This window comes from Eurosta solidaginis, chromosome 3 (genome assembly GCF_040869045.1).
Source record: "Eurosta solidaginis isolate ZX-2024a chromosome 3, ASM4086904v1, whole genome shotgun sequence".
In the NCBI taxonomy this organism is placed as follows: domain Eukaryota; kingdom Metazoa; phylum Arthropoda; class Insecta; order Diptera; family Tephritidae; genus Eurosta; species Eurosta solidaginis.
This window is the reverse complement of record NC_090321.1, coordinates 223,056,103-223,075,294: the sequence shown is the minus strand read 5'-3', so window position 1 is coordinate 223,075,294 and position 19,192 is coordinate 223,056,103.

Genomic DNA, 19,192 nt, shown 5'->3' with positions numbered 1-19,192 from the left:
TAGCAGCTCTACTTGCATCCCATCCGCAGTTGTATGTTGCTTTTCATTTCTCAGCACGATTATATATCGGTGCGGTTCCCGCAACGATCAGCACAGCTTCAGCCGTGATCGGTGGATTAGCCTAAACAATTCACCGATCCATCCGTGCTAAACCGAGGTGAGGGTGACTCAGTTCTTCTGGTATTTCATAGCTTCCGCCCAGGCTTATGCTTCGTATAAGAGAATAGAATCCGAGGCTGATACAAGCAGCTTTAGTATACATTGCCTTGTACTGCCAGCGTTTTCAAAAAATCTACTAAAATTCGCTGCTGTGTGTGCAATATGCTGTTTGTACGTGCTACGAATAGGTGAACTTACTATCTGGCTTCACCCGCAGATATTCCTTTGAAGTGCGTGTTTCCATTTGCTGGTCGCCCACCGTCATAGTTACAATAGTGGGGACATGCTTCTAAACTACGTTCTCCTTTTTGCTGTTACCAGTTAAAGACCGTGATCAACCATCCATCTATTTACACTGCGCATGCAATGGTTGCATTTAGGTTGGGAATGTACTTTCTGGCATGTCAAGTCGAAGAAGAGTGTCGTAAGTATTGTTGTAGAGATCGGGGCCTAGTATCAAACCCTGGGCTTCTCAGCTTGGTACATTAACCTTTGTTGATGTTGTTGTTGTTGTAGCGATAAAGACACTCCCGAAGCCCTTGGGGAGTGCTATCTATGTTGATGGTCCTTTATCTGATGCAGATCCGCTACGTTCCAGTACCAAGCCCGACCATCTCGGGAACGAATTATTATGACCACATGCGACACTCTTGGCCTGTTCGGGGTCGCCAGAGCCTCGGCTGTTAATGAAACACGATTCGCCACGGATAGGTGAGGTTGACAATTGGGTTTGGAGAAGCTATATATTGCGCTGGCAACCTGAAAGGGTTGCGATGCACATCCTACTGAATCTGGTATTTTAGTCGCCTCTTACGACAGGCATACCTACCGTGGGTATATTATGACCCCCTAACCCGCTGGGGATTTTTTGACGTGAAGGGTAGTTTTGTAAGTTAGATACCTCAAGGAGCCTCGCAGAATTTCTAGCAGATACTGAGGTAACTTGCAATAGATTTAAAATTCTTGAATAATGCCGTCGCAACTGGCGGACTTAAAATCATTCTTGACTACTAGCGTAACCAGCAAGTGTACCGGTCTTGCTCGGTAGGATGTAGTTCGGCTTTCTTAATTGCGATATTCACTTCTGGAGTCTCATGTAGTGTGACCTCACTTGAAGACATGCTGTCGATGAGACAGTCTTCCCTCATCCTCTATTGCTCTAGTGAGGCGTTGTTTCTGAAGGTTTTCCATTCGTTTTCCGAGGGTGTTTAGCACACATAAATATGTTATGTTATTTTATATTATGTTATGCTATGTAATTTTATTTTATGTTATGTGATTTTATTTTATGTTATATTATGTTATATTATATTATGTTATGCCATGTTATGTTATGTTATATTATGTTACGTTGTGTTATGTTATGTTATGTTATGTTTTGTTTTGTTTAGCTATAATGTGTTATGTTATGTTGTGTTATTTAATTTTTTTATATTATGTTTTTATATGTTATGTAATGGTTTGAAATGTTTTACTATGTTAATTTATCGTTGTGCCATGATATGTCAAGCAATGCTATGTTGTGTAGTTAAATAATGAACGTTTTAGAAAAATCTACTTCGGGGTTCCTTTCTGCAATTTAAGATGGTTTGACAAGAAAAACATACTAGAAAATTTAACAGATAAAACAAATAACAACGTTATAATAAAACGGCGCTGCTTCAGTTAAAACAACAAAAAGTTGATTCCGCTGGCAGCGGTCGGTACATAAGCCCAATATATGCATAAAGAAGACAAAGATATGTATATGCAAATTTTTTGTAAGCATACATAACAGCACATTGCCCTCTACTTTAATCTACACCAGTGGTGCACGCAAGAGATGCGTAGAGAATCGAAAAACTATTCGGTGTTCACCTACATGTCGGGCGAGTGCAGCGACAGAGATTCAGTTAAGCAAGAAGTCAATCAGTTTAAGCTTGTACTTCAAGCAGTAACACCTTCTGCGTAAATTCTATGCTCAACCATTCTCCATGTAAACAAAAACTACTAGAAAAGAAGTTGCGTTTGTATTAGATGCTCTGCCGGCTTTGTGCATCACTTATCTACACAAACAATATGTATACTTGGTATGTGTTAGTGCTTTAGATGGGTCTCATGAATTTGTTTATATTTAAGTGCGTACTTCTAGGCGCGCAATCCAGTTTCCATCTACATATTCTTTTAGATTGAAGTACTATCATAAAAATTTCCTCGCTTAAATCACACACCTATGCATAAATATAACTAAGCATATTCTGGTTTTTTTGTTCTACTTCAAATTATATGTTTTATCTTTTCTTTTGGTGCTCTTCATGTTATTGTTTGTTATTCATTAATTTAAGCTTCGTCGCCGTCTCAGTCGTAAAATTATACATTCAAACAATTTTCCACATCACGTAGACACTGACGCATATTTTAACGAAATATCAGCATGACTTAATTTGCATATGTATGCGTAAGCGTATTATATAAATTTAAATTTGGTTTGAATGTCTAAATTAAGCAAAACATTTGATTTTATCGCAAATATTAATCGTCCTTTGAAAATTTACACGTAAACTTGTTTATGTATTTGACTTTCTCGCTATATCATATTTACATATCGTTTACATATGTGTATGTATGAACGTATCTATATGTGCATTAGACTGGCCGTAATTTTTTTTTTTTGAAAACCTTTAATTTTTTCATCTTAAGATATGAGGTTATGTGTAAAAAGAAACAGCATAATTTTTCAGCTCGATTCGACCATCTCTTAATGTGCCTTATGAAGGCCAAATTACGTATAACTTCAAGAAAATTACCATTTTTACGACTTTTAGTGTCATTTTTCACTTTTTTGAAGTTTGTTCAAATTGTTTTAAAACGACAAAAGAACAAATTAAACAAGTGTAACAAAACATTTGTTTTAATACATTGTTTTTTTTATTAGTATACATTACTATTTCCAAAAGAAATAAAATTTGATTACTTATTTAATGAGAGACGATTTGGTGCAAGATGGATAACTTTGCCTGTAGTGCTCAACAACTTGTAATAAGTACTGTTTATCTTCTTCATTATAAGTCAGTGATCGACTGAAGTCGGTGATCACTTTCAATGCTCTCTCAGCAGCGTCATTGACTAGAGTTAAATGTTGACAAATTCCTATTCCTACCTTATAATCTTCTCTCTCTTGCCATGTGGAAGGATCCGATTGCAAAAAACTTGTTTCTATTCCTAAACGTGTGAAGAAAGCTTTAGTTCTTGGTGAAACAAAATTACTTATATCCTTGCTGCCATAGAGAAGTATATCGGGCATTGTTGCGGTAATTCGTTTTGGAACAGCATTGTCATGTTGCTTTTCTTTATTAATTGCTTTTACCATTTTTTGCTGACTATGCAAGGGAATTTTTCCATCAAAAATGAAAGGCCAAGAGCTTCTTCCGACAGGTACCATAAATGATTTTTTATTTTTTGTAATAAAGCATAGGAAACTTTTTTATCAAAATAGGCAATCGAATCTTGAATATATTCAAACCAGAAAAATACAAATGCTTCGTACACTCTTTTTCTCTGAAGTTGTTAATTTGAATTGGTTGCGAAACAGAAAAATTTTGTAACAATACAGACACTTCGACATAAACCTTACCTTGCGCCAGGTGACCCAACTTGTGAACAACTTGGTACGTCTTCCCCAACAAAGAGTAGAGACAGTTGTAACAGCTCCTTATAATCAGCACGAATGTGATGTTTATTTAACGTAGTTAAGCAGAAATTCTTAAAAGTATCTATTTCTGTTATTGCTAAGACTCACCGAACTTCTACGTCCGATATTCCACTTTTGAAGGATTTAGGGTTAAAATTTGTCCAGTAGCTAGAAAAACGATTGAAAAGTGGAACATCCGGGGCTGATGATTTACCAAAATTCAATTGAAACACTGCCTTTACTAACAGCTCTGATGACATGGGAAGAAAAGTAGAGTGCGGCCAATTCTTTTTTCGAGCAGGAAAGCAGCTCCATTATTAAGTCCAGTATTAGCATCCGTTGTATCAAATGATACAATTTCCACTAATTCTTCCAGTTTCTATGCGCACAAAAAATTATAAATTTCTGCAGATATAATCTCTCCCTTTGAATTTTCCATTTTAGGTATACCTAGCAGTTTCTCCATGTTTTGCTCCGTTACAACGAGAGACAATCGATCTTTTTTTCGGTGCCACTGATTTCTGGAAGAAGCTTGCCATCCCAGTGAAGGACAGGAATCTAAAGCAGGTTAAAAAATCAAACATCCTTATAAACGTATTCAGAAATACAAATTTATTACATTGAATCCATCAATAATCTCTTCTGCTTGTCTGCGACGAAAACTCTTTCTCATCGAATGTACTGTGGTTCGATTGAGGACTAAATCTTCCATTTTTATCGGTAATTTTCCACCATTAACTTCTTGCAGTTTGTTTACGAAGGCGGAAACCGTTGCACTCACCAAATGCATGGCATCTTTTATAGAGAGCCTACATTTGTCCATACTCGCAAGCATTCTATCATCAATGATATTAATTTTTCCCCGATTTGGTTTTGTTAGTTCTAAATTAATGTCAGTATTTTCACTATCAATTATATCAGAAGGCACATTTTCTTCACCAGGTACACAGTCCATATCACTGTCTTCGGGGAAATTGCTTCCAAAGGCGTTAGTATTTTCAGCAGCTAGATAGTTATATGGAAGTGATTTAAAATTAAAAAAAAAATACTGCAAACTTAAACTAAAATGTACTTTCCTTGGATTTGATGCTTTTCAACACGCTTTCTTTCTTCTTCCATTCGTTGTTCTTTGCGTTTTTGTTTTCTAGCCAATACAGAATCAGCACCACACATACTACCTGGACGACCTTTATTCCTTTGAAGCAAAAGAAAATCTTTACCTTCCTGTATTTTTATTATATCCAGGGCATTCGGGGCTGCTAAGTCGAATACGTAGCTCCCAATTCTATCTAAAAAGTCTGCTTCATTTTTTTGTAAATTTCTCCATTTCTGGTAAAGTATTTTTAATTTTTTAATACAATGGCCTTCTTTCATTATAGGGATGTTTGCTTTTTCCAAACTCATATTTTCCTTGCGCATTTTGTAAAATACGAATTGGAGCACCTGTTTCCCTGATGGCAACTTGGCCCCAGAAATAACACTCTCACAATTCCCCACTAAAAATATATCTTGCCCAGAACGTAGTCTTTTCTTTGAAATGCCCGCTGACGATTGATAACTCATTTTTTTTACCGATTAGTTAATTTTTAGCTTCAAAACAATGCAATGCCACCGACTATATTGCAAATATGGACAAGAAGAACAAGACTTTGTCAGCTGTTTTCCTAATTGCGATGTGTAATTGGCTTAAAGCGCAATAAAGTAAACACGATTATCTATATATATTATACCTACTTTGAGTTCCACAAGGCACATTTTAGCATCATCGCGTCGGGCTGAAAAATTACACCATTTCTTTTTACTTCTAACCTCATGTTTTAATAAGAAAAAATTTCAGGATTTTCAATATTTATTTTTCTCCATACGAGTTGCGGCCACTCTAATGTGCATGCATTGAGGTTACGAAACTCAGGAGTGTTATTATTCAAATGTTATTACATTTTTTGCACGCATTAATTGAGATAATTTGTGCAAATTGTTGCAATCAAATACAAATTTTTATTACTTCATTAAAGAGTGCTGAGCAATAAGTTTCCCTGTGTGCTCATTTAAGCGTCGCCTAAAACCTTCATGTAACACCCTGTTCTATCCGTTCTTGAATCGTTTTTACATCTTAGCTTTAAGCTTTTCTTCTTTGTAATTACATTTCTTTCTCTCTCTTTTTGTATTCGTCAGCAAACAAAATAAGACGCTAATCGCTCTTTAATTTAAAGTAATCTATATATATAAAAATGAATTCCATTTTTCGTTCAACTGAAGGATTTGTTTTGACTACTCAGTAGATGGTTTGTGTTTTGAAATTTTAAGAATCGGATACCAGGGTCTCGAGATATAGGCCAAAACGTGGACCCGGGTAACCCTAGGATGTGTTTGTATAATATGGGTAGCAAATGGGAGCTGTTGATGATTGCTATAGTATAGATTACTTTAATGCCCCTCCGGGACGAGGATATCGAGATATAGACCAAAACGTGGACCCGGATAACCCTAGGATGTGTTTGAACTACATGAGTATCCATTGTAAGTTGTTGATAAATGCTAATGAAAAGAAAACTTTTCTTTTCGCTGGGTAGCTAAGGACTCGACATATAGACCAATTGGGAACTCGCCTTCAGGTTAAGAGATTGTATTCTTATGTACTACAACCAGTTAAAATGGTATATTCAATCACATAACAATATAATCTTTTCACCTGAAGGCGCTGAAAAGCGCTCAATGTATGGTTAAATTATTTTGAAAAACACACCAAAAACCCATTTGTTTTGTCAGATTCATCCCACTTAGCCAGCGGATTATACGTTTCCATATTAACATACATACATCAGTAATAGTTTAATCATTTACTGAATGATTTGTTACCTACTTAGCTACGCTCTTTAACTAGCTTACTTATTATTCCCACCTACAAAATTACTTGCATTATATTTATATCAACAAGTATGTATGTAGCAGGCAGGTCGACAAACAAAGTAGGCTTTGAAAAGATATCGAACATTATTACGGTGCATTTTTTTTGCATACAGAAATACATGAATATTTTATATAAATAGCTCTTAGCATTAAGAAATGACAAATTAGGAGAATAAATGACGTTGGAGTGTAAACATCGCTGGAGCGTTTTCTTTGGCCTCAACACCATTCATTAGCAGAATAAACGAAGCAGCCCAATACGTTCAGTAGTGTCCGAAATTACCATGGTGCAAATTATCACATAAAAATGCAAATAGTTTTTTGTTTAATAATTATTGAAGTTTGTGTGAATTTGCGAAAAGAAGAAATATAGCGCAAAGCGAATTTCCGAGCAAAAAACGGTAAGTTTGGATTGCTGAAGTGAATTACACGAATGCATGTGTGTTTCCTTATTTGAAATAAGGAACGTAAAACGGGACTGCCTTCGGCTGTGCCGAAGACGTCATACCTTTCATGAATGGGGCTGAACAATAATCTTATCCCGTTCGTAATCTCCGAATAATCGGATGTATAAGATAAGAAATATATAGTGAACAGATCTGCATACCTTAACGATTTTTAAGATAAATATAAAATAAAAAACAGGTAGGTACTTTGTGTGAGGATGCAAAGCTTCACATTTTTTGTGGTCTGCATGTAAAAACTATGACTATGAATCACGTATTTCAAAAATATATGACGTAAACGTAACTATTTGATGAAATTTGATGAATTTTGAAGCTTCTAGCTGTAAAAAAAAGGGGCAAAAATGGCAGTTTGTATGAAGTATACAATATATGTATACCACCGTTCTCAATGTTTTTTTCAGACAACAATATATGCTATACACGTAAGCATTTGGTGAAATTTAAGCTTCTAGCTGTTAAAATGGGGCCGAAATCGCAAAAAAAAAATATATATATACTATATATGTATACTATATATACCACGATATATATACTATATATACCACCGATCTTTATGATTTTTTCAGAAAACAATATATGCTATATGCGTAAGCATTCGTTGAAATTTGAAACCCCTAGCTCTTAAAATAGGGCAGTAATTACGAAAAGTTTCTTATCTGAACAATCGGTTGTGGGGGATATATACTATATATACGACCGATCTCATCAATTTTTTCAGGCAACAATATGTGCAATATACGAAATTATATGGTGAAGTTTGAAGCTACAATCTGTTAAATTAGGTAAGATATGACAAAAATCCCCTTTTTCTGAAAATCGGTTGTATGGAGGATATATGCTACAGTGGTCCGATCCGGCCGGTTCCGACAGATGTCTAATCGGACACCCGAATACACCCGCTCACCAAATTTTATCAAGATATCTCAAAATTGAGGGAATAGTTTGCATACAAACAGACAGACAGACAGGCGGACATGGCTAAATCAACTCAGCTCTTCATCCTGATTATTTGAGTATAATTAATGGTGGGTCTAACTATTTTCCTTTAAGGACTTACAATTATGGGTTTCGTTTTGAAATTAATATACCATTTCGTTTAAATTTAATTTATTTTTTTTTAATGAAAAAGAAAAATGCCACGACCCACACGAGGAAATATAGGTCGCCGAACGCATCATGCAAATGCTGCGGCATTACAAAGGCGATCACAGACTCCAGATGAGCACAAGCTAATGCATCGCAGCGTGAACGTAATGCACGAAATAGTACTGTTGTACCTGAAATTAAGCATGCTACTTTTAATTACATTTACATGTGTTCCGCAGTGGGATGACATCAAAAACAATTTATTTGCAGGACAGTCGACAACCGATCGTCATGACATTACTGCGCGTGTTTTTTGTCAAATATGTAAAGCACTTATGGATTTAATTGTCAAATTATATGTACTTGGGGAGCTGCTGGCCATACGTACTCCATCGAATGGTTTGAAATTGAATTGCAACGTGAGCAGCAATTCAATTCAAATGATTTTCGTTTATTTGTACAATCGAATATAACCAAAATGAATATTCAGCAAAAACATGTATATGACACAATCATGCAAGCCATTTCCAATAATGCAGGTGGATTATATTTCTTGGATGCACCTGATGGTACAGGCAAAACGTTCGTTATATCACTGATTTTAGCGACTATTCGATCGGAAGAGAAAATAGCATTGGCACATGCATCTTTGGGAATTGCTGCTACATTTTTAGAAGGTGGTCGGACAGCACAATCTGCATTAAAATTGCCACTGAATGTACAGGTGATTGAAAATTCAGCTTGCAATATTTCAAGAAATGGGGATGAGTGTACAATGGCGAATAAAAAATTACTAGAAGCATTTAATCGAACGATCCAAGATTTACGAAGTGATCAACAGCTTTTTGGTGGTGCTTTGATATTACTGTCAGAGGATTTTCGACAAACATTGCCTGTCATTCCTCGATGAACTCCTGCTCATCAAATAAATGCATGTTTGAAGTCATCAGTTTTTGGAGATATGTACAAAAATTGACACTGAACATTAATATGCGTATTCACCTACAAAATTATCCAGCTGCCCATGAGTTTTAAAAACAATTGTTAGAAATTGGTGATGGCAAAATACAAATCGACAGAACCAACCGATTGATCACTGTACCGAACAATTTTTGTACAATTGCGAAATCGATAGATGAATTGATTGAATGTGTTTTTCCAAATATTCTTCAGAATTACAGAAATCATGATTGGTTGAGAGAACGCACCATTTTAGCAACGAAGAACATTCATATCAATGCCATTAATTTTGAAATTCAAGCAAGACTCCCAGGTGTAGTCACGACATATAAATCCATTGACAGTGCTATGAATCAAGATGAGGCAATTAATTATCCAATTGAATTTTTAAATTCACTAGAACCGGCTGTTATGCCACCGCATTGTTTAAATTTGAAAGTGGGTTCTTTGATTATATTATTGCGCAATATTAATCCACCAAAACTGTGTAATGGCACCAGATTGGCAGTGAAAAATGTATTGCCAAATTTGATTGAAGCTACGATCTTAACTGGTAAATCAAAAGGAGAAATTTGTTTAATACCGCGTATCCATATGATTCTAATTGATATGCCATTTGAATTCAAACGATTACAATATCCTCTGCGTTTATCATTTGCGATGTCCATCAACAAAGCCCAAGGGCAAACACTTAGCACTTGTGGTGTGAATTTGGAGGTATCATGTTTTCACATGGCCAATTTTATGTTGCCTGTTCCAGAGGCGGTACCCCCAGCCGTTTGTTTATTCATGCTCAAAATGGAAAAACAAAAAATATTGTTTATCCAAATGATTTGGATTAAGTTTTAAAATAGCTAGCAAATAATAAAATATCTTTTTTTTTGTAATAAATGAGTTTGATTTAATATTTCACTTTATACGTAGCTAAGTACGTACCGGGCCGCTAGTAAAATATAGTTTTAAGATTACAAATTCTAACTCTCGGTATAATTTAAAATCAATAACCACAAGGTAAAGGTAATTCCAAAGGAATTAAAGCGCGCTGCTACTAAATTCATTATACAATTGAATTATTAATTTTCTTTCCCGCTTATTCCTATTGTTCTTGTCTTAGCCCCAATTTCTTCTTCTTTATCCCAATCTCTTCCAAACTCTTATTCGAATTTAATTTGAAATAATGAAATTAATAAATATTTTGATAGACGTCGAAATTGGAAAAACAAATGGTTTTATAAGCCTTCAAATGTTAAAAAACGCAGCGGTGCACGTAACAAAAAATTGATTTGGAAATTGAATGACTACCAACTTTGTTGCTTGCAATTATTGCAAGCCCGTTCATACAATTACATTTCCAATATCGACTCCGAAGATCAGTGCAAACAATTTCTTAATCTCGATCTATACCTCTCTCATTTTTCATGAATTTTCACCCGTTACCCGTTTTCCTCTTCCTTTGACACTCCCGTTTCTTTTCTTTAACGTCTCGCACTTCTTTGTTATCTGACTTGACATGGAAGAAGTCTCAGACGCCAATCGCCTACGAAAGGTCCTCTCGAAAAACTCAATACCTCCCAGCTGCATTCGCACAGCGTACGGAGAATGGGCCACTTCTTGTACGGAAATTCTAGAAACCCTGGTTGGCACTCACTTTCCAGGCTGCACCCCTCAACCTTACCTCTTAAACACGCAATCTGTCCCAGCGTCGTTTCGATCCCTGGACCACATTGTAAGCGAAAAAGGAGTTATCTGGGCAATTAAGTCCTTTATATCCTTCAAATCTCCGAGAATGGATGGAATTTTTCCCACTGAATTATCAGCTGCAAGCGATCTTATAAGCCCGCTACTAGCTAAAATCTACAAGGCTTTCACCAACCTTGTCTATATCCCCACGGGATGGACCACGGCAAAGGTAGTCTTCATACCAAAAGGAAGCAGGATATCGTGCAACAGTCCAAAGGATTTCAGACCATTTAGTCTGACCTCCTTTCTCGTAAGAGTTCCAGAACGATTGCTGGACGCCTATATTAGACGATCGGTAAATCAAGCACTAATACCCAACAACCAACACGCCTACTCTAAGGGCAAATCTATAGAGACAGCTCTACATGCTCTCACTACTAAGATAGAGAAGGGATTGCCGTCAAAGAATTCACGCTGGGTATCTTTCTCGACATAGAAGGAGCCTTCAGCAACGTTCTCACAGCAGCGGTCACAAAATCTCTACGTTCACTAGGGGTAAAAGGGCCTCTTGTGGAATTCGTCGAGCTCCTTCTAAACAAGAGAAGCATTATCTCTGAGCTGGGCAACTCATCGCTAATAAGGTATATCAACAGAGGAACCCTCCAGGGGGGCGTTGCTTCTCCTGTACTATGGAACCTGACGGTGAACGCTCTGTTATCTACACTATAGCCCACCGGATGCCAAGTTATTGCATATGCCGATGACATAGCCTTGACGGTTACCGGCAAACACCTCCCGGTGCTTGGCGAACTCTTGCAAAAGGCTCTTAATCTAACAAATACTTGGTCTAGGGAATGCGGACTCAGCATCAGCAGTGAAAAAACTGAGATGGTGCTTTTCACCCGCAAATGCATTATACCGGAACTTAGATGAAGGCCAGCACTGATTTGGGACGGACAGGTAGAGGAAGACTTGAGCTCCCTTTGTGCTCCCAATTAGCGTCAGTTATCGCGGAATAGGGATGGCAAGCGTGACTTGTTGTGAAACATCCAAAATTGCTTAGTCGATTAGGTGTCAATTAATAATGATGAAGATGATGATATTAAAAAAACGAAACCAAGTTTTTTCTCGAAAAAACGTGTAAAATAAATTTAAAGAAATATATTTTTCGCTCCTCACTAATATTGCACGCAAAAAAAAAATTATAAATGAATAAAAATAAAAAGCGATGAAGGCAAACAAAGTGGTTTGGCATCAACAAACAAACACAATTTTTTAAAATTGGTGCCCTTTTTCACGTTATATGACGCACAAAAATATATGCAAAATGTTCCCCTCAAATCTGCCGTAAGCGTAAACTGGTTCGAGTTATTTTTTTTTTTTGTTCTGCATGGTTACACTTAAAATCCACTTAAGCGCTTGACGAAATCTCACATTCACACCACTTAATTTGTTGACAACACTTCACTTTGGCCCCGCACACTAATTTTATTTTTATTTTTTTTTTATGTGGATTAATTTAATGAACATTCTATGAAATTTGTTTTTGCTAGCATAGGAATATTGTAAATTGTTTTACCCGTGATCCCAAAGTAGTGTTTTATAAAAATGTTTAGTGCTTGAATTCTTTAAGGATATTTTGTTTTGCTTGTGCTGTGTTAGAAAGTTGTTGTTGCTAATTTACTTTAAAAATAGCGATAAACTAATTTAAAAAAGACATTTACATAAGTTTCAGTTTGCGTTATGGCCATTTTGAGAATTGCGCAGAAAGATATCCCTCAAGAAGGGAACAAAACAGCAAAAGAAAAGTTGGTATAAAAAAGCTAATGAAGCTAATCAACTACACCTGTCTAAGTTGAGAAAGTTACAATTCAAGTTCAGAATTTCCACTATAAATTTAAAGAGTAAAAATCAAGTACAAAACATCTTACTAAAAATTTTAAAATTGCTGATCAATTTCGGAAAATTTTAATAAAAGTTCGTTCTATTTAACCACTAAAGCGCGTAAAATGACCCAAAGAAATTTCGCCGTATCGAGGCTGCACACAGCTGATGATTGGTCCACTAGGCTCTCCTTATTACTTATATAATTGGCGCTTAACCGAAGAAACGGTTATGGCCGTTCCAACAAGGCGTACCAGTCGCTCCCTTGCTCCGCCAACCGGCACCAATTGGTCACACCAAGAGAGTTTAAATCGTTTTCCACCTGGTCCTTCCAACGGAGTGGGGGCCGCCCTCTACCTCTGCTTCCATAGGCGGGTTCCGATAGAAACACTTTCTTGGCCGGAGCATCATCTTTCATTCGCATAACATGGCCTAGCCAGCGCAGACACTGAGCGTATAGCTCGTACAGCTCATCATTAAATTTTCATCGGTACTCGCCAACGCGTAGGGGTCCATTACTCTTTCGAAGAACTTTTCTTCCAAAGTCGCTTCATCTGCTGTTGTCATGGTCCATGCTTCTACCACATATAGCCGGACGAGTACGATAAGTGACTTGTAGAGTATGATTTTCTTTCGCCGAGAGAGGACTTTACTTTTCAATTGCCCTCCTAGTCCAAAGTAGCATTTATTGGCAAAATTGATTCTTCGCTGAATTTCAGTGCTGATGTTGTTGCTAGTGTTGATGCTGGTTCTCAAATAAACGAAGTCTTTTACTATTTCGAAATTATGGATGCCAACAGTAGCGTGGTTCACAAGGCGCGTATGCGCTGACTCTTTGCTCGATGACAGCAGGTACTTCGTTTTGTCCTCATTCACCATCAATACAATTTTTACCGCTTCTTTTTTCAGTTTTGAGTAAGCAGAACTAACAGCGCGTATGTTTAGGCCGATGATATCAATGTTATCAGCATATGCCAGTAATTGCACGCTTTTATAGAATATTGTTCCAGTGCGGTTAAGTTCTGCAGCTAGTAAAATTTTCTCCAGCAGCAAGTTAAAAAAATCGCACAATAGGGGGTCACCCTGTCTGAGACCTCGTTTAGTTTCGAACGGCTCGGAGAGGTCCTTGTCAGTTCTGACTGAGCTGATGGTGTTGCTCAACGTCATTTTGCAAAGCCGTGAAAGTTTTGCGGGGAAACCAAATTCAGACATAGCGGCATGTAAGCAGCGTCTTTTCGTGCTGTCGAAGGTGGCTTTAAAATCGACGAAGAGGTGATGTGTGTCGATTCTCTTTTCATGGGTTTTTTTCCAAGATTTGGTGCATTGTGAAAATTTGGTCGATGGTAGATTTACTAAGTCTGAAGCCGCACTGATAAGGTCCAATTAGCCGGTTGACGGTGGTCTTCAATCTTTTGCACAATACACTTGAAAGGAATTTATATGCGATATTAGGAAGGCTGATTCCACGATAGTTGGTGCATTTTGCGGTATCCACCTTCTTGTGGACTCGGCAAAGAACACTTGGATTCCAATAGTCGGGCATGCACTCGTCCGCCCATATTTTGCGAAGAAACTGCTGCATACGCCTTACCAACTCCTCGCCGCCGTACTTGAATAGCTCCGCAGGCAATCCATCAGCGCCCACGGCCTTGTTGTTTTTCAATCTGGTTATTGCTATTCTAACTTCGTCATAATCGGGCGGGGGGGCATATATGCCATCATCATCGATTGCGGGATCGGGTCCGTCATCTCTGCGCGGTGAATCGCTGCCTCCATTTAGGAGAGCAGAGAATTGTTCCATCCACAATCTAAGCTCTCTCTTGACAGCAGTTACAATGTCACCATTTTCGTTTTTACAGGAGTTTGCCCGATCTTAAAACCTTCCGTCCGTATTTTTTGGTAAAATATTCGCGCTTTATTCCTGGTGGCTAGCAGCTCAGTCTCCTCGCACTCACGCCTTTCTGCTTTGGCTTTTTTCTTCCTGAAAAGGCCTCTCGGTTCCCTTTTCAACTCACGATAGCGTTCACACACTCCTCTTGTTGTGCTCGCTTTTGACGTAGCCCTTTACGCAGCGTCTTTTCTTTCGGTTGCAACGCGGCATTCTTCATCACACCAGTTGTTTTTTCGTGGCCGCCGGTAACCAATTTTTTCCTCGGCGGCAGTATGAAGTGCTTTGGAGATATGCTCCCACTGCTCCTGTATTCCTTCAGGATGAGTTGTGCCCTCAGAGAGTAGGTGTGAGAGTCGAGTTGCGAAATCATTGGCAGTCTGTTGTGATTGAAGGTTTTCGACGTCTAGCTTTCCTTGTGTTTTTTGTTCCTTGTTTTAGCCGCGCTGAGGCGGGTGCGTATTTTGGCTGCAACGAAATAATGGCCCGAGTCAATTTTAGGTCCTCGGGTCGTGGGCACATCTAAAACACTGGAGACATGCCGTCCATCTATCACAACATGTTCGATCTGATTGCGAGTATTTCGATCAGGAGACAGCCATGTAGCTTAATGTATCGTTTTATGCATGAACCTCGTGCTGGTTATGACCATGTTTCAAGCACCGGCTTTCTCCTCTATCGGCGTATGGGCGCAGATGAATAATATATTAAAAAATGTTGCTTTTATGCGGATAGCGGCGAGACGCTCGTCCACAGGCCTGAACGACAGGGCTTGGCGACAAATTCTCTCTCCCACCACGAATCCGACGCCGAAACTACGCTCATTCATATGGCCACTCCAATAAATGTCACAATTTTTGATCTTCTTTCTTTCTTGCTTCGTCCAATGGATTTCTTGGATGGCGGTGATGTCAGATTTTGCTTTGACGAGGACATCAACCAGCCGGGCATCTGCACCAATCCCATTCAGGGAGCGGACGTTCCAGGTGCATTCCCTCAATTGATTGTCCTTCAAACGTTTGCCATGGTCGTCATCAATAGAGAGTGTATTTATCCGTGGCTTATTGGTATATCTCATTGGAGTATGGTTTAACGTGGCGGGTCTCAAGCCCAGCGCACAACCCGCTCAGCGGGGGTGAATTTATTACTTGCACGTTTGTATAGCGAGCCGCTTGCTCCAAGACAGACGCCCGCTTGCAGCCGCACCTAGAGGTATACAGACGCTGCCGATGGGATCTCCCCGACTAGCCCTTAACATTGGTAAATTACACAAGGTAAAAAAAAAAACAATTTCATAAAGATTGGGAAGCACCTGGTGCAAACTATTTGAAACCAAACTAAGTTTCAACAAGGCGACTCCTTTTGGTGCAATTTTTTTAACCTGGTGATGTCGAGCAAATCTCTGGCAGCTGCCCGATTCAAGTGACATCCAAGAAAGAACATAAAAACTTAGTAAACTCAAAAAAAAAAAAAAAAAAAAAAAAAAAAAAAACTCTAGTATACTTAGAGTACCTTGCAGGCTTTGTTCTGTCCGAAAATTTGTTTGCCTACATTTAAAAGGTGAGCTTCGTGCACAATCTCCAACCCCCCGCCCCTCGTTCTCTTCGCCATTCTTCCCTACAATATTTCTTTTATTCTTGCGATTCCTCTATTCAATTTATCTCCTGTCCACCTCCACTTTTCTCACTTTCACTACCATGTCTACCCCTACACATACCCGTACTTCAATTTGCGCTCCCCCTACAATCCTCATTTTCACTCCTGGTTTCAATCCTGCTACCACTCCCTCATCCACTCTCTTTACCACTCCCATCTCACTTTCCTTATATGGAATCTCTTTATAAAATATTGAATACCTGCTTCCCCTGACCGATCGATTTCAATACGAAACTACCGAAGGCAGAATTTTAAAAATTGCATTAATTAACAATTTTTGTTGTTATATCGGCCTACTGATTTTAAGATCGCGGGTTCGAATCGAGCTCAAGGCCTAACAATAATTTTTTATCATTATTATTGTTATGATAAATTTTTTCTTAATTGAAAAAATTTTTAAATTAGAATAGAAGAAAGAAAAAATTTAGACAACTGCCAAAGCTCGTTGTATAGATCCAAATTTTAAATTAGAATAGAAATGGATCTATACAACGAGCTTTGGCAGTTGTCTAAATTTTTTCTTTCTTCTATTCTAATTTAAAAATTTTTTCAATTTAGAAAAAATTTATCATAACAATAATAATGATAAAAAATTATTGTTAGGCCTTGAGCTCGATTCGAACCCGCGATCTTAAAATCAGTAGGCCGATATAACAACAAAAATTGTTAATACATCCCAGAGCACGGGGAAAAAGTTTCAATAAAATATGACACTATGGCGGCATTGCCATCAAACAAGTCCAATTTTCACATCCATTCTGCAACAGATGTCGCAGTGTTGTGAATATCAATTGGCACGAACCAGAATAGAAGTAGGATTAATGAAGACAAACAAAAAACCGCTGTGATGGCTGAATGGTTATAGCAGCGGCGCCTAAACGTTGCCGATGAAGGAATTTAGCAGTTCCCGAAATGGATCTATACAACGAGCTTTGGCAGTTGTCTAAATTTTTTCTTTCTTCTATTCTAATTTAAAAATTTTTTCAATTAAGAAAAAATTTATCATAACAATAATAATGATAAAAAATTATTGTTAGGCCTTGAGCTCGATTCGAACCCGCGATCTTAAAATCAGTAGGCCGATATAACAACAAAAATTGTTAATACATCCCAGAGCACGGGGAAAAAGTTTCAATAAAATATGACACTATGGCGGCATTGCCATCAAACAAGTCCAATTTTCACATCCATTCTGCAACAGATGTCGCAGTGTTGTGAATATCAATTGGCACGAACCAGAATAGAAGTAGGATTAATGAAGACAAACAAAAAACCGCTGTGATGGCTGAATGGTTATAGCAGCGGCGCCTAAACGTTGCCGATGAAGGAATTTAGCAGTTCCCGAAATGGATCTATACAACGAGCTTTGGCAGTTGTCTAAATTTTTTCTTTCTTCTATTCTAATTTAAAAATTTTTTCAATTAAGAAAAAATTTATCATAACAATAATAATGATAAAAAATTATTGTTAGGCCTTGAGCTCGATTCGAACCCGCGATCTTAAAATCAGTAGGCCGATATAACAACAAAAATTGTTAATACATCCCAGAGCACGGGGAAAAAGTTTCAATAAAATATGACACTATGGCGGCATTGCCATCAAACAAGTCCAATTTTCACATCCATTCGGCAACAGATGTCGCAGTGTTGTGAATATCAATTGGCACGTACCAGAATAGAAGTAGGATTAATGAAGACAAACAAAAAACCGCTGTGATGGCTGAATGGTTATAGCAGCGGCGCCTAAACGTTGCCGATGAAGGAATTTAGCAGTTCCCGAAATGGATCTATACAACGAGCTTTGGCAGTTGTCTAAATTTTTTCTTTCTTCTATTCTAATTTAAAAATTTTTTCAATTAAGAAAAAATTTATCATAACAATAATAATGATAAAAAATTATTGTTAGGCCTTGAGCTCGATTCGAACCCGCAATTGCATTAATTTTTATGTATAAGATATTGACAAATAATTGAGACGTTCTAATGCCCGATAACATTCATCTCTGTGATATACCTTTTCTTCAGTGTTTTATCCCTCGTCGACTCAGATTCAAACTGCGATGTCGACTGAAAAACTTTCTTGACCTGGACGTCTTCCTCCAATCGCGTAACATTATCTAGCCAGCGAAAACTTTTGCGTTTTGAAGAAGCAACACTTCCGGCGTATTGTTAAGGACAATAAAATAAATATCATCAGCATACGCCAGTATTTTTGTGCTCTTATAATAGATTGCACCATCACAGTTTAGTTCTGCTGCCAGAATTTTCTTCTCCAGTATTATGTTAAAGAAATTTCATGAAAGGGAGGTGCGGGTTTTCTGAAGCCTCGTTTGGTTTCCAATGGCATACTTAAAACATCTACAATTTTCTACCATAGGAATAAAGGACCCACAAAAGACTTTGTTTGTCTTAAAGTCGTACTGTTGTCATGTCAATCCAAGAACTGAAACTACGAAATTGAAAAGAAAAGTTGCACGGACAAATATTTGATGCATTTTCAAGTATGCAATAATATTTCTATAAGAACTTATTTCGAAATTCAAAACTAAGTTAAAATCTATTTATTATTTCGCCTTACACATTTAAATAATAAATAGTTGAAAATTTTAAATGCAAACTCCATTCGTTTTATTTCAGACTTTTCAGCAGCCACAATAATGAGTTCAGTAGTATAAAAACTGAAAAATTATGCCGACAGAACTTTTAAAAATGTCAGTTAAAGTTCTCTTAAGAATTTATATTTATGATTATTTATAATAAATTTGTATACACCGTGATACAAAAAGTGGAGGTAAGTTCATTTAGTGTAACGTTAGCCACTTGACTTTTGCGGG